The 25,421-nt window shown below is 47.6% G+C and overlaps 1 long non-coding RNA gene across 1 annotated transcript in view; it reads right to left on the reverse strand.

Annotated features, from left to right (window-relative positions):
- The window catches only part of LOC141935875 (uncharacterized), a 63,727-nt gene extending 43,696 nt beyond the window's left edge, over positions 1 to 20,031 (reverse strand). The window contains exons 1-2 of the long non-coding RNA XR_012626650.1: positions 18,930 to 20,031; positions 14,758 to 14,814 (exon numbers count right to left, since the gene is read on the reverse strand). This is a non-coding gene — a long non-coding RNA (uncharacterized LOC141935875). The remainder of the gene's footprint in view (positions 1 to 14,757; positions 14,815 to 18,929) is intronic.
- Between the last annotated feature and the right edge of the window lie 5,390 nt (positions 20,032 to 25,421).

Genomic DNA, 25,421 nt, shown 5'->3' on the forward strand with positions numbered 1-25,421 from the left:
ATGAATGTCCCAACCGTAGGAGGAGCATCCATCAGGACTTGCAGCAAAGCACGAAACAACCCGAGGAAATCAGCTTTGTCAGTTCTGGTGCTATGATAACGCAAGACATTCTGATGACGTTCCTTTCCTATTTTTTCCTGGTGAAAGTTAACAGGGATGTCCCCATTGCTGGTCTTCGGGAAGCTGATCCTGACTGACAGCAAGGAGAAAAGAACTTCTAACTCGGACTTTTTTTTAAGACTGTTGTATACGTTAGTAGCCACACAAATAAAATGTTTTGCAAGACAAATGAGAATCAAAGATTTGATGACCGCCTTCTTCGACAAAGGGCCAAGAAACATCACAGGCAGCTTAGCTGGGTCCTCTAAAGGCAGCTGAGAAAAACTAAGTGTTGACATTGCTGAGGTCTGCCAGATGAAAAAGGATGGTTCATTTCTGGTCAGTGTGGTTTAGGAAGACCCGCCAAAACCTTCCTACCTATCTTTGTACGTAGCTTTCTGACACAGCAGGATGCCTTCTTTCATCTTCGCAGTAATTTTTAACAATGGAGAGGGAGCAAATGGCTATTCCAGACAGGAACCTTCAGAAACTATCAGCACCCAGGCCATTCAGATGGGATCCCCAGGCTAAACTCATAAGAGAGGTGAACAAAGAAGAATAAATGAGTGTAGGCCTATCTCCATAATTCAGTAACCAGCTGCCTAGCATCAGTCTACCCAACATGTACTGCTTGTTGAAGCCTCCATTTTGCTGAAACGTGTTTGAGGTAAATACTAGATATCATTTGAAAAACAGATGTCTGTCCAGGGTTATACTGAAAAGCTGGTGGAGCCTGGAGGAGGACCTGGAAGTCCTGCTTATCAATGCTCTGTTTGAATGACGAACCTAGGACTTCATTTGGGTTTGTCATATTCCCAGGACAGAGGAGCAAAGCCATTACAAAGTAGTTTGAAGAAGGAATGATGGCCAGTATTGCTGTCACTCCTTTTAGCAGAGAGTCTTCTGTAGTATGAGGCTCTACATACGTGCAAATTCCCTCTTTCCCGTAAAAGCCAAAATTGCCATTTGTCATTGCAATGTACAGTTAAATAGCTATCGTGTTTGACTCCAAAGAGACGGCTCTCACTGCCTGATGAAATCGTATTTCTATATGTTGACAGATCAATTTGGGATCCTCTGATCCAGAAGTCACTCCAGAGTCGTCTGAAAATAGTCTTTTTGTTTTGGTTCCAAGTCAGATGTGAAATGTTAAAACCTTTCTTCTCAATGTCAACAGGCAATATATGAGTATATCTAAGGACAGTATTTGACCCTCATAGTTTTCCTTAATTTCCAGTATTGTAAAACCAATATTGTTTAAAAACTTAATTGCTATTTCCCAGGTAGATATATTTGTCACACTTGCAAACATGGCTTCCAAAACATTGATTTTTCTGGCCTCCTTATTTACCATCGACTATGTCCTCAGATCCCTTTTCTCTCATTGCACAAGCTTCTGACTACAGTATAAATATTCCCCAAGTTGTGAAATACTCCTTTTATGCACCTCTGTCCTTCTGCTCTTACACCATGCCCCTCATCTCTAAAACTGATACTGATCCCGTTAAGTTCGGTAGGAGCAGTATCAAGAACCAGGCATGTAGCTTTTTCTTAGCTGGTTTTTAATTTGTGGCTGCAGTTTGGAAGGGATGGGGTGAAGAGGAAAAAAAGCCTAACTAAGCAAACCAAAATTCTTAGCGAAGAAACACAGCAACTATAACAACTTATAGATATAAAATAAAAATATGTTAATCTAATAGCATCTTTAATAAGCTTTTTGACCCCCCACAAATTTTAGAGACTGATTCCTGGTTTTGCAAATTTTTCAACCAGGTATCATCAGATGGGGAGATTTCTAGATGTTAGAATGTAACCTATAAATTTAACTAAATCAGGACCAAAGGTTTCAACAATCACAATTATTAGATTTGATGAAGATATCAGGTATTTGAGTTAACTTTATCTTATGGCACCAAATTAAGCAAACCATTTCATTTATGAGTTATGCGTCCCAAACAATCCAGCCAATTTCCTGAAATGTCCTGTCATATTTCTTGATGATCCTGGCAGGCATATGTAATTAAAAATAAAACTTAGTATCTGTAGCCCTTCCCTGCCTTGTCCTCCATCCAAATACCTGCAGGTCCCAAGCCTGCGAACACGTACTTGTTTGAGGAGCCCTGCTGGCTTAGACTACTCACAAAATCAGACTTACTCATACGTACGGAAGTGTTTATAGCCTCAAACCTGAATCCCCAAGCTTGCAAGAAAGACTATCCCAAACAGTGACTGCTCAAAATAAGAAAACTTCAGTATATTTAGTGTTTTGAAATTTAAATGTGAAGTTACAGGGGGGAAATTCTCATTTGAAAGACAAGATATTTCTGAGGAAAATATTAGTAATATATATAGAAATAGAAGATTAGAATCATACAGAAATTAAACCCTGCTTCATATACCGCCCAGAGAGAAACATCAAGTAAAATATCAATTAAAAAGCAATGACTGGGATGGTCAACAATAAATGACAAGTAAATAAATTGATAATCGTAGTTTAAATGGAGAAGAAAAAAATCTACAGCCTTTGTTCTCAACAGCAAAATTTTTTTATATTCTTAATGTCAAAATTTTTAAAAAGAAGGAAAATATGACTGTTACTATGGAGTAAATATGAAAACAGGATTAACATTTATTTTTAATTTTCATATTTATTTAATAACATTTATATTAACAGATAACAGAATGATAAAATGGCAGTATGCTGCTCTGACAATTTTTTTTTCTGATCCAAGCTTGTTTAACATTTAGCTTCCACTACTACCTCAATGGAATTATTTTTTCTTCCTACTTTGGGTTACATTCATATAAAAAATTCATCCTAAACCTGCTTTGTTGGTTGTAAATGTGCAGGAGACTTTTGTTTGCATATGACTGAGCCAAAACATGCTTTCTTTATGTATCTGAATTGCCCTTACGAAGCCAATGGGCTAGATCCTGCCTACGTGTTTTAGGACTAGATTCGTGGGACTCAGCAATATGGATTTGACTGCTACCTAAACGTGCAATTAGGTTTTGTTTTATTAGCTGTAGCAGTCACTATGTACTTTATATCAATAACCCCCTGACTAGCTATAGCAAGAACCACAGAGTAAAGTTTCAATTTTTTGTTTGTTCTTTGCTTCATTATAAAATTTGGATTTTTTTTTTTTTTCCCAAAGGATGCAAAGGAATAATACTCACGGCTAATTTTTAATGCTGGTTTTGCTCTGGCCCCTCAGATAAATAATTTCATTTACTGGAAACAAGACTATAGTAAATAATGTACGGAAAGTGAGCTGCATTTGGCCTTTACACACACAGGCTTGGAGTCTGTATCATGCCTAACAGACACACTTATCTTTTTTTTTTTCCCTACAAAACATTTGCCTGTGTACCGGACCCTTGAGTGAGCATGTACAAAGTAAAACTTTCATTAAGGCTTGCTGCTACTAGGCAAATGTGCTTCTTAACCAACTATTTTAAAACATCCTCAAGGTCTCCATTACAACCTAACTGCCTAAGTTTAGCATAAATAAAACAAAACTGTTACAAATATTCCCTCAAATAAGAAGCCAAGCCTCCATTCACTGTGCATCCAAAACATCTAATTTCAAAGCGAGCCCCAAGTATTTTTGGTACTTTTTTGATGTTTAAGTTTCCTTCTTACATTCTTAGCATTCAGTTATCTTCGGTTTTGCTGCTCCTCAACAGGCAGGTTAGCTTGAGCCTTGACACGGCAGCACTGAGGCAGGCTGCTGGCTCAGCTGATCGGTATCGGCCACCGCAACTCCACGGGACTTCACACGTGCTACACACCTACCGGTTCACAACACTGAAGCCCACTAAAGTTAGAAACGGCCTGGGACTAAAGGTCAGGCCCAGTTATAATATTTTGACGCAGATGTTCTCACGGACTCAGCTAGCGCGGCAGGGTAGACCAGCAGAGCACAACCTGGTGCCGCAGCCACAGCAGCGCTCATGCACGGAGCGGGTGGCCTCGGCATGGTGGCCCACGGCCTCGGCATGGTGGCCCATGTCCCCTCTCCTGCCCATTCACCTGCTGTCAGACACACTGACACAGCCTTACGTGTCTGCTGGCCTGAGACGGGGGGGACTGACTGCTCAGATGGGTTTCACCGGTGGCTGATGCCGAAGTGACCAAACAGGCACGTTTCATCGTGCTGTATGACCACAGTCTGCACCTTTCAGAATTCCCTTAGGTCCAAGATCTTCTACTTGCTCCACTGAAATTCTGTTATTCAAATCCCATACTGTTCAGGGCTGCTACAAGTGACAGAGAGCAAGTTGACTGGTTTCCTTCTTGACATCTTTTCCCGAAACTCCATCAGACCTAACTGTGGTTACCTTTTGGACACCAGAAAGTAGTGTCTCATAACTGTTAGATTCTATATACATTTATTCTTAAAGCTGATACAGAAGTAAGTGCTGTATAGTTTGGGGGCTACCCATAAGGTTAAAAACCAACGGCCTAAAATTTCAAACTTGCTTGTCTGATGCTAGGCTCCTAAACTAGGTGGCAGGGAAAGGCAAGCCAATAAATAAAAGCATTTTAAATCAAGGAACAACTATTTGATGTAGTGTCTATGATATATACAGATGCAAAAGTCCATCTATGAAAGCAACTGGTATTTTTAGCTCTGTAATTAAGTAAGTGGACTTTGTTAAGAAAATTTGGATAGTAAAGTGAGCAGGATTTGACCCACAGTTGCTTTATCACTATGGAGAAAAAAAAAATTAAAAATCTCCTTTGGTGTGTTAGACACTTCAATACGTGTTCATGACTTCTCAGTCCCTGTGCCAGAGACATTACAGTCTGTTTCCAAATAAAAATCGTGACATGAAGTGATCACCAAAATAATTTTGATCTTCAAGGACAAATTAAAATAGAAAAAAGCAGCAAAAATTAATCTGTTGTTTTTACCATTGAAGTCTAGATGATGCCTGTTGCCCTAGATATAAAAAAATAGATATTCGTGCATAAAGAGGAGACCACTGTTCCACAATTCTTCTCCTGTACAACCTCATGCACGTGTCTACCTAACGCATGCACAAAGCCACAGTAAGAACTACACAAAACGTATGTTTTCTGTATACAGACAGACAGATGGATAAAATACACACAGCTACACGTGCACATGTACACACAGAAATCATGACAACTGTTTCCCTCAAATGAGCGAGGCTACTGAATGGGGCGATACAATTCCTATTAAGTGAAAAAATAGCCCTTAATTTCAGTGGGGTTTGGATCAGATTCGGTTAAACTAGGTATGCACCTTATAGACACTTATGTTCAAACACATTTTTCAAAGCAACTATTGGAACAGCAATAATTTTGTGAAATCCCTCTCCAGCATAACTGTTTCACTATACAGGAGAACTATACTGCAGTTTCATGAACAACTTAAAATTCTATTAACCTACCCAAATGTCTTATAAACAAATGAACTGAGGATGGATTCATTTGATTCTATTTATTATTTTCAGTTACTATACTTTTCCTGTTTTTTTAATGCACGTATGCCTACATATACGCACATATACCCAGTCCCCCACATACAGAGTCCTACTATACTAGTCTGAGTTTATACAAGAAATTCCTTTAACAGGAATGAATCAAGAGACTGATTTAGTTTAATATGAGTGAAAAGCAGTGACCATTATTTAATTGGGACAGCGTTAGCTAAAATTTCACATGTGGAGCGTGGGGAATACGAGGGGGGCATGCTCATGTGGTACCAGTGAGATCAGTAGTGTTTAATGGGTGTTACATGATTGGGGGGGGGGGGGGGGAAGACTGTGGTGTTTTGTAGATCAGAACACCCAAATTAATCTGTGAAGAAAAAGTAAAGATGAAATGCAATAAATATTATTTTATGCAGGACAATATTTCCTTCCATTTCAATCTCATCAGATTTTCCTGATTTTTTTTCTAAGATTGCTTTTCTTGCATGTAATATCTGCTTAAATTTGGGCAGCAAATAAAATAACTAAATCGTGATGTTTCTACTGTATACACATATATATCAACTGAACAAAATAAATGAAAGGGATGAATATGCCTCAAAAGAAGAGGTCAAATAACAACTTCAGAATAAAAAATTATCACTCTTGAACCAGTCCTTTTTGCATACGAGTCTAAAGGAGTTTTGCTAATGGCCTCACTGTAGGTACAGAACTGACTCCATAATCGCATGAACCATACAGGAGAGTAAACGAAGGTCTTATGCCCAAAGATATAGTATAGCTGGTTACAAGGGCTTCAGCACTCATGCTCATTTGGGAATCTTTAAACCTATTGGCATGAAAGTACTTGGTCACATTTTGTTTACTGAGTGCTAAACTGCAGGATCTCCACTCTCAGTTTTGCAGCTGCATTATACATATATTTTTAAAACCCATTACATTGGGAAAGGCTTAGTTGGAATATGAATAATCAGAGAAGGAAACAAGCTAGCAAGCAAGGTAGCAATGGTTTGTGTGATACAAGTTTGGAAGGTCTCTGTTCAGTTGCCAGGCAATAATTGTTCAGTGTTACCAAAAAAAAAAAAAATTAAAAAAATGCCCCCATTCTCATTTTTTGACAACCTGAGCAGAGAGGACCTGGAAAACCAAATATTCCTCTCAGGCTTTGAATAGTCCCTCTTCCCTGGAGTAGATGCAGCATGGGGCAGTGAATTAATAAAGCCAGACTATCTATTGCTAATGGGTTTACTAAGCGTGTGAACAGAGAACCAGCCACACTGCCAGAACTACATCCTATGGAAACTGTTCAAAATAACAACAGATAGAAATTCACAGAAACCAGGAGCCTTCAGGGAGGGCTGTAAGGTCTTTATCCCACTTCTGTGACTGGACAATTAAAAGTGAAGCAAAATTCAGTGAGAGCTTGATTTTCAACACAATCAAGGTATTTTTACCCATCGTGAAAAGGAAGGGAAACAAATCTCAGTAGTGCAAGACAAAAGGCCTTCCCCTGCAAGTATCTGCTTCTCTGAGCAGGGCTGACTGCTGTGAGGAGCCCTGTTGTGGTCAGGCTAAGTCCTCTTAGAAGAGTGCTTGGAAGAGGAAAGCCCTTGCTGGATCAGGATGTAGTTATTTACTCAAGAAATAGCTGCTGGGTTTGCAAGTAATGTACAAAGCTTTGTATCACAACAGACTGCTGGTGAATACAGCCAGCCATAAAAATATTTCCCTGACTATATGGTTAAAATTGGGGTTAAAAAACTGAATGGAAGTTGCAGAAATGCAGGCAATCACAGGTCAATAAACATTTTTTTTTAAATGTCCTTGACTCCGTAAACTGTGATATAATGAAATAGTCTGCCCTGTACTTCAGCATAATTAATACTGAATAGCCTTTAAAAAGTTAGTAAATATTTAGGAAATGAACTATAATTTTCTTAGTGTACAGTAAAACCTGTGAATCAGTAAACCATCTTTAAATTTTTGTAAAACTTATATGTATCAAGAAAAGGATCACATTTTGCCTTTGTGATTTCTGCTGTGGATCTGCATGCACATGTGTTTGTGGACACGTGCACATACAGGTCTGTCCATGCACCCATAAAATAGTCTTCACGCACATACACAGACTTGTATGTTCACAAATACCAGGTAAGAAAAACTAAAGAAGAACAAAAAAATGTACCTTGTATAATTGTTAGGAGTTAAAACTATTGCGTCAATTTAAAATCATTATGTAAAAAATATCATGGTTTCTGAAACTAATCTTGTTTTAAAGAGCAAAACCAAAAAGCACTTGGAGAAACTAAAAAAAAAAAAAAAAAAAAAAGGGCAATACTGATCTCTCATTTTATAGGCTCTTTATTGTTGTATTTCCTTCAGTTTGGCCAGTAAAAAAAAACAAAACAAGAGAAAACCTAAAAAATCTGTTGTTTTTCTTCCTATCCTAGCCATTTTACCTCCTTGCTGTCAGGTACTAACACAAATCAGTTGCATTTGGCCTTTTGACATGAAAGTATTTTAATTTAATTTAAAAACAGAAGACAATTTTTTTTTCTGTTCCTTCTCACAACATTTTTTTAATTTTTTTTTTTTTTTTTTAAGGAAAAACACGAGGCTTTAAGATGTCGTTGCCATAAGTCCTTCAAGATGACTTTTAGGGTCACACTTCAACATACCATCCCTTACACTCCAAGTCTGCTGAGCAGAGCTCCCAAACGTTTCAGCTTAGTGACTTGACACCCTGTTCTTTTATGTCACACTACAGCCAAGTACTTCAACCTCTTAAGAAAGCCTAAAGACGAAGGTGCGGGTGACCTGCCAGTATATGGACTAGAACAGTCAGAAAGTTGGGGTTTTTTTCTTGCTCCTGCTTTTCTTATTTGGTTCAGTTAGGTTGGCCTTTTGCTACAACTGCGTGATAAAAATGCATGTCTATGAACGTACACAGACACACACAATTATTTACAAAACTAAAAAAAACATAGAATACATGTTAACAACTCCTATTTTTCTTCCTTCCCACCCTTCCTTGCCTCAACTTCTCGTCGAGCAGGGAGCACACGCTCCCTTCCATGGCGTGTAGCTTCCACTGCTGTGTGCAGCGCCGTGCAGCTGGGTGATCCGTTTCTCACCCAGCCCCGTGCCTGCAAAGCCCACGTCAGCCCTGCGCAACAGGCGCAGCAGCACACGCCACTGAGGCGAGGAACCTTAACACCAAAGCCAGCAGCCAAGGGGGAGATCACACTTACATTGACCGGCCCTGACATCTGCTTCCTCTGCTCCATGATGAACTTTGTGAGCGTCCGAGTGCCAGAAGACAGTGGCCAAGCTGGCTAGTGACCACGTCTGCTGAGCTGCCTGCTCGGACTCCAGCTCACTCCTCTGCCTTCTGCCCTGCCTTCCAGTTTTCCCCTCCTGTGATCACCAGGAGCGCTCATCTTGTGTATTGTAGGAAACAAGGCGGGAGGAGCAGCAGAGGAATCAGCTGAGGGCCCTCTCCAGGGACAGGCGTCCAAAGAGGTGGGTGAAAATCTGGGAGACACAGTGGAAGGAGAACAGAGAGACAGTGTGCGTGTGCCTGAGTCGGGACAACGGAGAAGGCGGAACAATGAAAGAAAATAAGGGGAAACCAGGAAATTTAAAAAAAAAAACAATTATAAAAAGGATTGAAAGAGAAGAAATAGGAACTGCCTTGCCACGTTCATATCATGAGTTGCATTTAGTCATTTCTCTACCTGTGCCGTATCATACTTCCCCAGCAGATGTTCCCGTGAGGGTAAGGAGGGTGACTGAGAAGCGTTGCTTTGATGAGGGTGAGTCTGGGAACCAACAGTGGACAGATTTTTTTAAAAGCCTATGTGTCACTCTGCTAATTCATTGCTTTTTTTGGCTTCTTAAGTCCTGATTTGGAAGGAAAAGAAAGTTACCAAACATACTGCCAAAAAACAACACTCCCCAAAGACATGTCATCTCTCCCCGTACTTTAGGATGTCCCTCTCTTTCCACCTCCTTGAGAGGAAATTCAATTCCTCTTCCAACCAGGAATTCAGCCTGGCTCTGCGTTTGGGAAGCACGGGCTGGAGACTCTCGGAGGAGGAAGAGGCCACACGGGCAGACCTACGGCAAGGGCTGAGAACTGTGCCCGGGCAGGGAGCCCCTCACTGCACCACCCCTGCCCTGGGGATGAACCAACAAACAGCAAATTAGCGATGAGTATCTGTTTGCTTCAAAACTGGCACACGTATTGGCACAGCCAGGAACTTCTAACAGGTACGTCAGGACTTTTTCACATTCTCCTAACAGATAAATAGCTTACGTACATTCTCTCTCTTCCCCGCTACTGCTCCTACTGGTCTTCTCTTCTCATAAACCATTGGCCATTTCTAATGTGACAAAACAGAGCACAGGAACACATGCTGAGAATTACCCAAAATATAACAACATAATTAAAGAGGTTTAGAAAGGAAACCAGAAAGTGATAGAGACCTGGCATCAGCTGGCCACTAAGGACATGGGCAGCTCCGCCAGACATGCAGAATTTTAGCAAGTCACCCAGCCAGGCTTTCCAGACAGAGAAAGGCAAGGGCATTGAGACGTTTCTGTGTTGGCTTTCGTGTCTTTCTTTGGATGCTCGTAGCTCATGGTACTTATGTCAAATTAATACTGCTGACTATATATTCTGTATATTGAGGTTAAATAACTGACAGTGTCATGGCTGCTGGCCACTTCCCTAACCCTTCCCCTAAATAACTGGCCTTTTTTGTCTTTACTCCTCTCCCAGGAAATGCTGACATTTTTCCCGGAGTGGACACTATGTGCCATTCACTCAGCACAAGATCAGACACGCTCTCTTCCAGGCCGCTTCCTCCTTTCCCTCCCTTTGCTTGCACTGAGGGTGGACACCAACACAGGCACTGACTTACATCTGTACAGTTGGGACTGTAACGCGATGAGCTGCACAACAGCACGTGTTTTTTCAGTGCTTGTCCCGATTCCGCCGTTGGAAAATAACCTTATTTGCTTCAGTAAAGCTATAAGCTCAAGGGTGCGGTGGGCCCTGCTTCGGCAGCGCTCTCTGCCTCCCACACCGATCTGGTAGAACTGTTCACGTGAGGGCAGATGATTCAAGGAGGAAAAGTGGAAGAAGCGCGTCCTTTAAAAACTAGAGGTAATTTCTCCATGGCAGTTTCCCACTGCTTTCCATTTTTTTCCTTCAACCATGCACTCATTTTGAAAACGCATTGTTTAGAACAACCAAATTCTCAGAAGAATTTTTTTTTTTTTGCAATTCCCTTTTTCCGAAAGGTTTGCACGCAAACTGAGAATGTTCGGGTTTCCCGGGCAGTTGAACCTCGTCTGCTTGGGCAGAAGCCCATGATAGCTTACGTTATTTAGCACGGCATTATCCCATACTGTTTACTTACAGCTCGCTGAAAATAAGGGATGATGGAACACATTTTCCTGGGCACACCCTGACTTTATTCTTAGCAAATTGTTTACTATATTCTCGGCCTAGAAACTCACGTTACTCCGAGCCCTTTTTAAAAACTATGTGGCCAACTGGAACGGCCACTTTCAGCTGTGGGGAGAAGTTGACACTAACCCTTTCAGTACCTCCACTGGCTAGCAAAGGGGGCAACTTCAGAAGACAGCCTGGCCACCTCCTGGGAGACAGAGCTGCTGCAACGGGAGAGCAAGGAGAACAGAAGGAAAACAGGGATTTGCCAAATTCAGAGAATGAGGTTTGGGGATGGAGGAGTCCTCTAATAAAATAAACAGAAGATTAAATTCACCTCCCTCTTCTTCCATCTCCCATACATGCCTGCTTAGGAGAGAACCACGCTGTGCCTAGACGTTAGGACTAACAATGCCACAGCTCAGCAACGTTGCACAGACACAGGGGTCACATTTTGCTTCTGGCTGGACTCGAAGGAATCGTCCCTTTTCTCCCGAGGAGGTTAATGCTGCATCCTGGTGACCAGCACGGGTACCATCGGTACCGGCATGCACGTCCTTGTCACTGCACTTACAGCTCAGCCCGTGGCTACCTGCACAGGGACAGGAACGCTGGTCACGGGAAGCACCTCAGCTGTGCTGGGGGCCGTACCGTGGCCACGCGGAGCGGACGGCGCGTACCAACCCCGGGGAGGTTCTACAGGGACTAAAGCTGTACTAGAAATGAGACTCACATTGTGCTGCTACCATGAGGCGCTTCTCCACGTGCAAGTATAATAATTAAGAAAGCATCTTCTATCATCCTTCCAAACTCATCCGAACCACAGCACTAAATATGCTGTAAAACACAGGTGTCATTTTTAAATGGAAACTTTGAGTTTCTTATTAATAAGAAACTTCTTATTTTTAAATGGAAACTTTGAGCATCACAGGGACAAGTTTTGTAACTCTCTTTTACAAGTTAGGAAGCTTGACTACCCAGAATTAAAACAAAGTGTTAGAAAAAAAGTCCATTTTATATTCATACACGTATGTATTCATAGACATCCGTGTGCACGCATGTGTGCAGTCAGCCCTGTGCCTCTGAACAGTACTAGGTCACTCACACAGAAGTTTGCCTGTATTTCAATCAGGTGCAACTCCTTCTCCCTGCTCCAGACAACGCCCATGGACACTGCTGCAGGTCCAAGTGTATCTCTTCCCTGGTTATATTTACAAATGGATTATATTTACAAAGAGAAACTAAAGTGAAACAGCATAGTCTCACTTCAGACTAGGTTTGGCTGCTGTAGTGCTCCTTTCTGAAGTTTGGTAAGTCTACACCCTATATTTTTCCCCAGACTGCTTGTCACGTCTGCAGTACCATAAATCTGCTAACCTTTCCTACCACTTCTGCTGCTAATTAGGCTTCGTCAGGGTTTTCCCTCTTACACTCCCTAGGTTAGATAAATGCAGTGGCAGCTAAGCGTGCTGTAAGAACCACGGTTATCAGAGCAGTTCCAGTGGTCACGCTAAACAGGTGATAATAACAGTGGGAGTATTTTGGCAAAAGAGACTTGTGTGGACACTGCCAGCGAGTCAACAAATCCTACTTAGCGTTCCCTAAGTAGTCCCCATAAAATATTTCAGAGAAAGAAAGAGAAATAATAACTTCTTGTCCTTTTGGGGGGGCGGGGGGGCGGGGGGGGGGGGAGAGGCGACATGACACCAACCAAACTACCCTGCCCCCACTGAACCTGGGGTGTATCTAATAGTATAAAAGCCAGAAGGTATTTCTTTTAATTTCTAGAAAACCCCCTCCAAAAGTATATTTAAGAACTACTAGCATTTCAGCAAGAGTTGACAGTTACTGAAAGCTACAGAAGCAACAGCCACCACAAAACTTGCCTGAAAATATAATAATAAAAATAAAAGTTAATTTACGTGTGTCCTTTATTAGAGCGATCTCTATAGCCAGAAATGAGATGGCAGCATACCACAGCTAATGCAAATATTATAGCCAAATGTATTTGTGGTAACAGATTTAAAAGAGAAAGAATGAGAGCTGATGTGCAGATGATCTGTAAAAGATTCGAATACTAATAAAAATTGGGGGGGGGAGGGAGGGTAGAAGGAGGGGTGGGTAAGAGTGTTAATCATTATTTCATGAGGCCTGTATTCACAAAGCAATTTTTTACAGATGGTTGGAGGTATTTCTCAGCCCTTAACTGACAGGAATACAGGAGGCTCAGAGGCCTTAAGCAGCAATTCTATTCATAGGCCCTTAGCCTTTATATAATTGTATTAAGTGCAGTAACAGACGTAAATTAACATGCACTGACCCCACACTCCTAGCAATGTATGCCTTGACCTTTTAAAAAACCTCAAGAGTAGTACTAGTTTAATATTTGATACGTCCTCTTTTGGGGGAGATTAAATGCTGGTCTAGGATGTGTATGTACTTGAGGCTCTAACAGGCCTTTTCCATCTTTGGCTACGAGGATCTGTTTTTCCTTCCTATCTTTAAATAAGCAGACTTTGTCTATTTTGGTGGTAAACTAGCTGATACCAGTAAAGCACTGCTAAGCTTTATGGGTCCTAATGAAGTGTTCGACCTAAGTCAGGTGGCAACGCAGCCCCTAACCTCTGAAGACATCTGCCCATAATGGCAGCTTCCTGAAGGAAGACATTTTTGTTGTTTTGCAGCAAATCGTACATCGCAATTCGTGGGCAGATAACAGCCGTCGAGGAATTAGATGCCAAAATGAAAGGACAAAAATGGACTTCTTGCAAAAAGCCTTCCTATGCATGTTATTTATTCATAAATTGAATTTAAAATTTAAAATACAGTAAATGTAAGGAGACTTTGCTGTAGTTACTTATCTATAAACTTTTAATTTTGTAACTGGAATGTATTCCCTCTTTCTCCAAAATTGCCAGGTCTGAGAACAGAGCAGGGGACGATCACTAATCACGACTGAAAACAAGGGAATGTTTCATTGTTTTACTAGGAGGGGGTCCTTTTGCTTTTAAAACACGTGCTGTTAATTAGTTTGCCTCTCAGTTTTCTACCTCACGATTACAGTGGTAGGCAGAAAATTGTACGAGCTGTCTCAAAGATCATGGATTTAAAAAAAAAAAAAAAAAAAAAAAAAAAGAGAAGAAACCTACGAGACAAAAACTACCAGAACTGCAAATGTCGGACAATGCATTTAACTGTGAAGTCAAAGAGAACGTTAACTAGCGAATAAGGGAAGAAAGACGAGGTAAAGAAGGAGATTTTAGGCAAAGCCCCCTAATATTTTTTCCTCCCTGCCTTCTTACAACGACAGGTTTCACTCGAAATCAGCGCGACGGCCTTTTTTCTAGAGCATTGATACAAACTTGAGGTGGATTTTGCCGCCTCTTTCAAGGCCCTCAGCCCTCCTCTGCCAACCCGAGCGCTCCCCCGGGGTGGGCGAGGGGTGGGGGCCTGTACCCGGGGGGTGGCAGGTGCTGCCCTGGGCCCCGTCTGGGCTGAGGGCCCTGGCCTAAGGCTGCGTTAGGCCAGGCCTGGCTGGAACCACCACCGGGGTCAGAGCAGAGGGTGGCAGCCGGGGAGACGGGTTGGGGGGCTGCAGCCCGGACGGTGCCCGGGGAGGGGCCCGCAGCCCCCCAACGCGTGTTCCCGGCCTGTGTGAGGGCCCCGAGCCCCCCGCCTCGGCCCGAGGGAGCCCCGGGGATGTGGGGGGGAGCCCGCTGCGGCGCTGCTCTCACCTTCCCGCCGCCCTCGCTGCTCCCCGGGAGCCTCCGGCCTCGACGGCGCGGTCGCACCTGAGGGGAAAAGGCAGAGGGAGAGGAGGGTTAAGGGGGGGCTCCGCTCCTCCCCGACTCACCTGGCTGCGCCTCGCCCTGAAGGCTGGAGGGGAGCGCAGAGCTGCCCCCACGCACACAGACACACACCCCCCCCCGTGGAGCCCCTCCAGGCCCGCAGCAGAGGGACGAGCGGCCCGGCCGCTCCCTCGGGGGAGGCGAGGCCAGCCCGGGGCGAGTAGAAAGGCGAGGCGGTGGCGGCCCGGATCGCCCGACGTGTCCTAACTTCCCTGCTGCGGGTAGAGACCTCGGAGGCCCGAGGGCAGGGAGAGGGGCAGGGCGGCGGGGGGGAGCTGCCCCGTGGAGCTGCGGCGGCTGCGGGACGCGGCTGGGGGTAGCCCCCGAGCAGAGAGGAGCGGTCCCGGCTCCCTCCTTCCCCCCTCCCTCCCTCCCTCCCGCAGCACAGCAGCAGCAGCAGCCCTTAGCATGGCAGCAACAGTTGGCTGGCAAAGGTAAAGAGACGTGGAGCTGCACCACCGTGGCTCGGATTTCCACTCGCGCCTGAGCTGCTCCCCCCCCAAATCACTCGTGGTTTCAATCCTCTTGAGGGACGGCGGTAGGCAGGGAGGAGAGAGGATGCTTTTTTAGCCTTAGCTTGGCTGATCCCTCTTACCACTTCTCTTTTCTTTTTTACCAAGTTCCCTCTAGTACCTTGCCTCTCCCTTTAAAATATGCTCACATGAATAAAACCCCCGTAAAGAGGTTTGCTGGCGACCGGAAAGGACAAATACCTTTTTTTCCCCCCTCTAAATAGAAGAGGATAAATAATTATGAAAATGCGAGTCTACTTGCAAGATGTTGTGACCCTTCCACCTATGTTTTCATCAAGCCAGCCAGTGCTCAAGCTACGTGTCCTGAGCAAGAAGGAAAGGAGGGAGGGGAGCAGCGAGGTGCTTTTCCTTCGCCTTCTTTCCTCGCTTATCCCTTAGCCGGCCTTTTACTCTTTTCTAAAGTGCAGGCAGGTCTTCAAAATCTCTTTTATCTCTCGAGAAATATTAACTCTTAACCTCGACTGTGGTCCTCGCCCGATCTCTCCAATGCAGGCTTCCCTGAAATGCAAGATCAGCCCTTTCTCAGCCGGATCTCCCTCCGTGCCGCTGTCGGGGGAGCAGAGGGGAGAGCCCTTCTAGTTTCTAACAGTTGAGACATTCGATCGCCCCCCCACCTCCTTTTTATTTTACAGCCGGGCGAACCATAGGCCCCTGTGTTGCGTCAAGCGGCCACTCTGCTACCAACTTGCTGCTCAGATCTTGTCTCTTTTCACGAGGCTGATCTGCACGGACAGATCTGCTCTTAATCGCTCCTTCTTTTGGGGGGCGGCAAGCAGGGAGGATTTCTCTTTGCTATTTATTTCTTGCCCACGGAATCCGGGCTGGTAATTACTGCAAAGAGAGGGAAAATGCAGCTTCCCCAACTCCTGCCTGAGATGCTCTCAGTGCTGTGTGCATGCACAAGGCAGTTTCAGAACCAGAGAGCTGGTGCTGATGCTGCTTTGCTCGCTTGCAACCACATCGTCCAAAAGCATCGCCTCGGCTGGGTTTTCCCCCGGATTCCGCCTTTTTTACCCTTTTCGGGGGCACTAGCTTTTGGGGAAAGAGTGATCGGAGAGATCGCCGGACTGCAAGTTGCTTAAAATCAGGTTGGAAGTGGGCAGGGGGGAGGGAGGCGCCTTTGGCAAGCGCTTCCATGGTGCATCTCCTGCTAACTGGGGTCTCCCCCAAACCGCGGCGGATCCGTGCGCCTCCCCCTCCTCCTCCCTCCCTATTATTTATGGGGTGATCCCAGTAAATCCCACCCTCCCCCCCTCGCAATAAGCCGAGGCGCCCGATTACAGAGCATTTAATGAATCGCTCCGAAGATTTTTTTTTTTATGAATTAATCTCGATCAACTAGGACACCCATATTTTTTAAACGCGGCTATGCCCTGGAAGGACGGGAGGGGGGAGAAAGGTGAGGGTAGGAGAACTTTTAGGAAGTTTTATTCTATTTTTATTTTTCCATTAATGAAATAAAAACCGCCATACAGTTATCCGAATAAACGTGTGATCTGCTCCGTTAGGCAAAAGTCGATTAAAAAGTTAGGCTAGTAGGCGACGGTGAATATTTGGACGTCTGGGGGACCAAGCGGAGTAGGAAAGGGGGAAAAGGGTGTTTATTTCTCTCGCTACATATATATCTAGAGAGACACATATATACACTCACAGCATGGGGGGGGAGGGGGGGGGCCGGACGGGGGAAAGGGAAAGGTGCCAGGAATTAATAATAGAAGCCCACAGAGTCTAGATAAGTCCAAGGCTCGGCGATCGCAGCTGCTGCTCCTTCGGCGAAAGCGCCCTCCGCGAATGCTTTTTGGGGTAAGGGCTTCCCGGGTAGGTAGTTATGTACAGCAAGCCCAGACCGCAAAAAGATTCGCGAAGGACAAAGTCTCCCGCGGCTTCCTACATCCATCCATCCGGCTGCCACCACAACATCCACAGGACCCACGGGCGATCGGCTCCGCCATCCCCCGCCACGCCGTGTCCCCACCCCCCATCCCCACCAAGTCCCGCTGCGAAAACCCGGGACCCCGCCAGGGCGAGGCGGCGGTGGGGAGGGGAGGGGAGATGGGGGGGGTGGGGTGGGGGGGGTCCCACCGCCGTCCCCCTTCCCCCCCCACCCCCCCCCCCCCCCTCGGCGGGGCCGCGGGAGCGTGGCGGAGCGCGGCGTGTCCGCGGCCCCGCTCCGCGCGGAGGCTCCGGCGCTGGGCACGGGCGCTGCGTAAAGAGAAAACTCTCCCCCCTGAGCGCTAAATAAATAGAGAGCAGGCGGGCAGCTCATTGGTGCGGGCTAAAATCGTCACCCACCAATCAGGCGGCGCCTCACATTGCCTAGTTCGGCTTTTTTTTTTTTTCCCTTTTTTTTTTTTCCCTTTTTTTTTTTTTCTTTCCCGAAAGGAGGAGAGGAGAGAGAGGAGAGGAGAGGAGAGGAGAGGAGAGGAGAGGAGAGGAGAGGAGAGGAGAGGAGAGGATGAGGAGAGGATGAGGAGAGGATGAGGAAAGGAAAAAAGGAAGGGAAAGAAAGAAAAAAAAAAGCAAAAACAAAAAGGGAGAAAAAAAAAAAAAAGCCCTCCCTATGTTTAATTAGTCACCTAATCCGCGACAAGAGCACGTCCGAGAGCGCGGCCGAGCCAGCCCAGACCCCCTCCTCGTCCCTACCGCCCCCCCCGCCCAGCCCCTCTCCGGGAAGCCGCTGCCAAAGGGGCGCCGTTAAACCGAGGACCAGCCCCGTCGCCGGGTCCCCCCGGGCGCGGAGCCGCTGCTCCCCCCGGCGGGGGCGCCCCGGGGCTGCCCGCCACCTCCCGGCGGGCAATCGGGGACATGGGGGACCCGCCGCTGACTCCCCCCCTCCCCCCCCCAGCACGGCGAGGGGAGCCAACCAGCCCCGAGGGGCGACCCAACCCGGGGCGGCGGGGGGGGCGGGACGCCCCCTCCCCTCCGCTCCTTCGCGCCGTAACACCGTCGTGGGCGCTGAGCCACCCCGGCCACCGCCGTCGGCGGGGACACCCGCTTGGTAAAAGTTTCCAGGACATGTCACTGAACTCCAGAGGTCTTCTCCTGAAAGCCTGCGGGGAACCAGCGGCCCCGCCAGCGCCCGGCGGCAGCGGGACCAAGAAACACACGTCCACGGCCACGTCCACGCCGCGTCCCGCCCGCCTTGGGGCAGATCCCCGCGGGGCACCGGAGGGGACTCGCACCTCGGCCCGAAACTCCAGAACTTGCAAGTCCACCGCTTGCCCCGCGGCGGCACCGGGGTCCCGCGCGAACGGCGCGGGGAAACCCACGCGAGACACCTCCGCGCCAGTCCCAGCCCGCACCGCCGCGGCTCCCTCCCTCCCTCCCTCCCTCCCTCCCTCCCTCCCTCCCCTCGCCGGCACCGGCGCTCCCGCCCGCCACGACGCCCCGCGCCCCCCAAGCCCCCGGCGAGCCCAGCGGCAGCGGCAGCGGCGCGGCGGAGCGGAGCGCGGGCAGCGCGGGCAGCGCGGGCAGGGCGGCCGGGGCAGCGCAGGCAGCAGAAGTTTGAAAATCCCCAGCACTTACCTGGCGGGGCGCGTCCCTGGCCGCTCCGGGGAGTCCCGCGCGGGGTGCAACCATCAAACCATCACCAAGAGTGTTTTGGGGTTTTTTGTTGGGTTTGGGGGGTTTTTTTGCTTTTTTTTGTTGTTGCTTTTTTTTTTTTTTTTTTTTTAGAAAGCCCAAAAGCAAAGCGTCCCTTCCTCCAGGTATGTATATAAGTTACTGTACTGTGTGGGAGGGTCACGATCTCACTAGGTGCAGAAGATTCCCCAGGATTAACCCCTCCTCTCCCTTCCCCTTCTGCAACTTGTTGAGGATTTTATCCACACACACACACACACACACGCGCGGGCACACGCACACACACGCACACACACGGACGGGAGAGCAAGGAGAAAGCGAGCTCCGCGGAGTCCGGCTGCCCCCCGACGCCGTTGTGATTGGATGGTCTTTTCATGGAAGAGGGGACGTCTCAAGTCGAAGTCACGATTTCTCCTCAGTTTGGAACCATCTGTGACTGGAGCCATGACGCAGCCAGAGCACATTACTCACTTTTACAGTCACGACTTGGAAATCCGTGCAGTTTCCAACCAAAATTACACCGCCACCATTGAATTATTTAATAGGATCCAGTTAAGGGTAATCTTATGCATTGTGCCAAGAGAGGCAACGATCTAGGAGGGGAGGGCTGGGAAGGCGAGGGAGGGGGCGAGGAAGGAGGGCATTTCTTGTTTCTAATGACTGTTTTATAGCGATATATTAAGAGTTGCAATGATTGGCTACACGTGTTGTAAGGGGATTTTTTTGCTTTAAAAAAAAAAAAAAAACCAAACGACCAAACAAACAAACTAGATCTCGGGTCCGCTTGTAAATACGACCACGCAAGCTCGGGGAAGGGACGGTTTAGACACGAAGGGCAGCCGTGGGTGGAGTACCGTGCTGTGAATTCAGGCGCTGGTGGTTGATTAATTGCAAGAAATGATGTCTTTTGTGTGCCTAGATTAGAGCCATTGCGGGCGGGCTGGGCCGGGAGGTGCCCTCACCCCCCAGCCCCCTGTGCCGTGCTACCCTGGTGCTCATGGCTGCATCATGCCATTGTCTGCAGGATCCGCAATTCTTGCCGGGCTTTGTGTGGTAGGTGCACCATTTTCTAAGCTTGCTTTTACTGCGAGGCTACGGCCAAACGTGCCGAGGGGAAAGCCGCTGCCTTGGCTATTGTCTGCCTTGGGCGTTTTGCCACCCCTTGCAGGGCTGAGGCTGCGGCGGAGCCCCCCTCCACGGCGGTTTCGGAGGGATACCGTGGTGCGGGATCACGGGGGGTAGGGGGGAGGAAGGGGGGGGGGGGGGGTGCATGGGAGCGCCGGGCGGTGTTTCCGTGTCTCTTTTAATGCAATCTGATGACATGTCTTTGCTAGCCGGGATGCCCCTGAGCCTGCATGCTCAGAGCCTGGCGGGAACTTCCCCGGCTCCCAGGAGCGGTGAGGGGGTGCCGGGCGTTCGCAGCACCGAGGTAACCCTACAGCTCCCTGCTCCGCACACACCACAACAATCCCCCGCGACTTCGCCTCTAATTCAGTCATTCCACCAACTCAGCTGGTGAGGATGTGACTAAGGACGCGAAGGACGGGCAATAATAAAAACAGACACTCGCACACACACGATCTGCGGAAGGTGTGAGCACTTAGAGGGGAAAAATGAGGTGGGAGGAGAAGGGGTGAGTCCAAATAAAGCAACCTATAGCCTCTTATTTTGCGGAGCACCATCATCAGGTACAGGCTCTTTCAAACGCGCGGGCGGGAAGGGCGGGCGGCGCCGCGCCGGCGGGGAAACCTCCGCGGGAGAAGCCGCTGCTCCCGGGCGGCGCTGCGCGGCCCCCGCCCGCCGGCCACCGGCCACCGGCTACCGGCCACCGGCTACCGGCCACCCGGGCCGCCCGCCGCCGCCGCGGTGGCGGGTTCAGCACCGGGGCGCGGACAGCTCCCGGCGGCCGCCCGGCTCTCCCCCCCCCCTCACCGCCCCCCCCCCCGGCCCGGCCCCCCTCGGCAGGCGAAAATAGAGAGGGGGGCGGGTGGGGAGAGGGGCTCAATAGCGCCGACAGAGAGAGCGAGGGAGAGTTGCAGCTCGCTATTGATTCAGAGATTTACCGACAGGGTGATTCCCCTTTCTGCAAGAATTCCCTGTCTCCGGGCTCCGTGCATGCACCAAATTCTTTCTGTAGACGAGTCAACCCCTCTCGCTTTAGAAGAAAAGTAGAAAGGAAAGGGGGGAAAAAATGAATCCAGGCATGCATAAAAGAAAGACAAGACTCACAGCCACTCTCTGCACCATGCACAGGAAAGATCACTACTTACCCGAACGGGAACTCCTCGGTTAGGGGAGGGAGGGGGGAGGGGGGGGGGGGGGGCGAGGGAAGGGGCGGGGGGGGGAATCCAACAATTAATTTCCAGACAGGAGTTGGAAAAAAATACTGCGGTGATGTCCAGGTTTTCTTCCACCCGCGCTCGCTTTTTATACAAGTGCAACCCTCTGTCTATTTCTGGAACGCGATCAAAACCCTGATGCTATTTTTAGCAGGTACTGGGGAAAAAAATCCACACACAAAGGCATTTCGCTGGAACGCTACGTCCAAAACATTAAATGTGCATTAAGTCTGCCCCCCTACACCACAACCACCCCAACCACGCACCCCCCTACCCCAGCTTCTTTCTGCACCACCATCCACAGTTGCTTTAGGTGCATCATTGCAGAGAATTTAAAAAAAAAAAAAAGCAAACACAAACAACAAAAACACCCCCCACACCAAAAACCCCAAACTGACCGCCTTCCATGCTGTCCTACTGCACAACCCCCTAATCCACAGTTGTGTTGAGTCTGTCTCTGCCTCTCTGCCTGTTGCCTTGCAAGCATTATTGTGTCTGTCTTCTTGCAGTGTCTTTATAAAGTGGGCTTTGGAAAAAACACAACCACCACCATGCACCAGTTTGCCATCGTGCACAAATGTGGATTTCAGGCAGGGATGTTTGCTTTGCCGAGAGACAGAGATGGTTTCATACAGTGAATTGCACCCAGCACAAAGAAGGGTTGTTTTTTTAAAAAAAATTTCTCTCCTCCCCGCCCAGTGCCTTTCCCCCCTTAAAAAATCCTTTGTTTGGAGAATAAAGGATCTATAAATATATATATGAAAAAAAAAAAGGGTGTGTGTGTGTTTGCGTTCTAGTAATTCACTACGAGGGGGGACTGGGGAAAAAATAGCATCATTAGGGCTTGCAGGCTGCAAGGAGCCAGCCTGAGACTCCTTTGCAAGGCTGCGTCAGTTATCAGCTATTGACGTCACGTTCAGATTCTCCTCTTCAGAGGCTCTAGTTCATCATAAAAGATGTCTGTGCTTGGAGCTTTGTGCTTGCAGTAAGGCACTTCAATTCGAGGAAAAGAGTTAATTAGCAAGCCCCATGTTTTGTGCTGTGCAGCTCTCTGTACAGTTGCAGAAAAATCCTGAGGGGTGTGCATATGTGTGTTTGTAAGAGAGGGAGAGGACAGGGGGGGGAAAAAAAAAAAAAAGAATATGCGCTGGGGACAGGGAAATATTTCTTAAAAAACACACACATATCCCATGCAGAAGCACAGGCAGGGAGAGCAATCTGCATAGCCAGACCTTGCAAGAACATCTCCCCCCCTCCTTCCCCCCCTCCCCTTCTCGTGGTTAGCAATTTTAACAAAAAAAAGCAATTTGGATAAAAATCTCAGGTTTTGGAATATTTGTAAGGCAAACAGCATGGGGGTAGCTGAATATATTTAAGCATCCTTTCTTTCTCTCTCCCCCTCTCGCCCCCCCCTGCCTCCCCCCCCCCCCCCCCCCCAATACGACCAACAGCAGCAGCAGCAGCTAGTCCCCCTACCATCTTACACTTGTATTTGGCTACTGTAGCAAAAGACAGATATTGATAAAACCAGGATTAATTCTGTATATTTGTCAGGCAAACAGCCCCGTCTCCTAGAATGACGCAAATAACAGATTCTATGGCTCTGGCTTTCTATATTCTGCACCCACGCACTCTGCTTGGTCTCCCACGGAATCAGCTACAGAGAGCAATGATCCAGATTATACAGAGAGAGGGTGGGGGAAAGGGAGAGAATAACAAATGAAATTGCAATTAAAAATGATAATGCTGCTGTAGTCTGGACGCAACTGGCTAAACCTGAGCTTGCAGAGAGGCACACACAGACACCCCCTCTCACCCCCGAGCCCCCTGCCCCAAATCCAGGCATCAATAGAGACCAGACAAAAGAGAAACGTCTGGCTGACAACTGCGGGGTTTATCTGGCCAGGAGAGGTATTTCCTTTAGGCACCACACCTTTCCCAGCTCCCATTAAGCAAAACACATCTCTGAAACGACCTCGCTCGCCACTAAGTGTGTGAAGAGGGGACAATTAACACCTGCAGCCCGGGAGGGGAGGGGGGCCACCAGGAGCCCCTCCACGCTCCCAGAGGAGCTAATGAGGACCTTGAAGAGCAGGTCGTCTTCCCCGTCTCCCAGACACAAAGGGACGCAGACTCTTTCTTAAAATGCCTAAAAAAAGGCAAGCGCAAAGGGCTGTTGCTATTTTTAAAACACATCTCTCATTTGTTGGAAAATGGCACTAAAAGCATTAACCAACCTCCCCGCCCCCGGGGACAGGCTCAGCCGCACACGCCAGCACCCGAGGGAAAGCCAAGGTTTGCGGGACCGTTTCTTCCCCAGGTGAGTATCGAGAATCCCCTGCTACACCCTGCCCACCACCAGCCCCCTCACACCGTGCATGAAGAGAGGAACAAAATGCCGGGGCAATCAAGAAGCCAGTAAGTTATTTACTGTCTAATCTGTACACACACATTCCTTATTTATTAACTCACTTAATTATTACCAACTTCTTTCGCAGACAATGAATTTCCTAATGTTAATAAACTGCAATCAATGAGGTAAGGCTGTTTCCCCCTCTCCCTCTCTCTCTTTGAGCCAGACAATGCCATTGCCAACTACCGCTACCGCTACAGCAGCACCCGGGGAGGTGTGTGTGCATCACACCCCTATATGAGATCACATTGTGGGCACTGCCAGGCTGGGGGAGATAAATTAAGCATTTAAAATGACTACACGCGCTCCCTGGTAGAAGCGAGCAGACGCATTGTCATTCACACATCTCCGCACGCACCAGCCACGAACCCATCTTCCCAGGACTGGGAGAGATGTTGCTCTTCAGATCTGGAAGAAAAACCCAGCTTAAACTGTGTTTTCACTGTATACACCTGGAAAGTCAGCCTTTACAGCAGCAGGAGCCCAGAAGCCAGAAGGAATACCACAGTAGGGAAAGACCTTATACCAAAGACAGATCTTGCCATCTCAAGACTCCAGACAGAGAGCCAGCCACAAAACATACCTTCTTCGAGGAGTTGCAACGAAGCTCATCCTGGGTGAATAAAAACGATAGGCCACTCAGGAGTTTAAGGATGGAGGTGTGCACACCTAAACTGCCTTCTGCTGCTCAGACCCAAGAGTGTTCAGACAACCCACGGCCTACTGCGGAGGGAGGGGATGGCCATCTCCTCTCTTCCCTCCCGCACAGACCCTAAGAGCTTTGCATTTCTCTATAGTGTTCACCTCTATGCATGTGAACAGAGAAAAGCTGTTGAGCTTTAGCTTTTCTCTGTTGCAAAGAAAAGGCATCAACATGGTGGTGTACAAAGGATGATCTCGGCAGCGGCAGGTCGCTGGCAGGCCCTGCGGCTCCTGGACCTCAGGCCCTCCCCAGCCAGGCAGATGCCTGGAATTTCCTCCCTGTTTCCCATCCTCAGCACTTCCTTGCAGTCACATGTGTGGTTTTTTTCCTCAAGTCTCAATCTTAGTGAAAGAACTAAATCTTTCTACCAAAGGCTTCGACAAGTTCTTCTGGACGCTGTAGTACCATCTCCCAACCTCAATTTCACAAAAGCAGCCTGCCTCCTCCTTTGCTCTCTGTTTCTCCACCCAAATGTGTCATCTCCTTCTCAGCAGAGCCATCTCCTGTCTTGCCTGTCTGCTGCTAAAGGCTTGGTTGGAGCAAAGTCCAGTGCCCAGGGAATCTCTGGCTTAAAAAAAAAGAAATGGAAACTATCCAAACTGGAAGGAACGTTTGGCAGGCGATCGTGTACCAAACAGCAGTTCCCACTTCTCCTGATCATTAGAAGCACTAAAAGGAGAATTTATCTTCTATCTTGATATTTTAGTTATCAGCAATCTCCTTGTTTCCAAACAATTAAGCCTCCCTACCAATGAAGTCTTAATGAAAGCAATGGATCCTGTAATTTTTCCTCCACTGAAAAGTAATACTGCTGACACGGGCTGAAGCAGTGTCGCGCCCATCAGCCTTTCACTTAGAGCTCCTGGAGACAGGGCACATACCATCTGTGTATTGGGCTGTCCTCACCCTTGGAAATTTCCCTTCCAAACTCTGCCCTGATGGACAGTGGCACCCATTGGGATACTCCTATTAGTAGTAGC

This window comes from Strix uralensis, chromosome 29 (assembly GCF_047716275.1).
Source record: "Strix uralensis isolate ZFMK-TIS-50842 chromosome 29, bStrUra1, whole genome shotgun sequence".
NCBI classification, from domain to species: Eukaryota; Metazoa; Chordata; class Aves; order Strigiformes; family Strigidae; genus Strix; species Strix uralensis.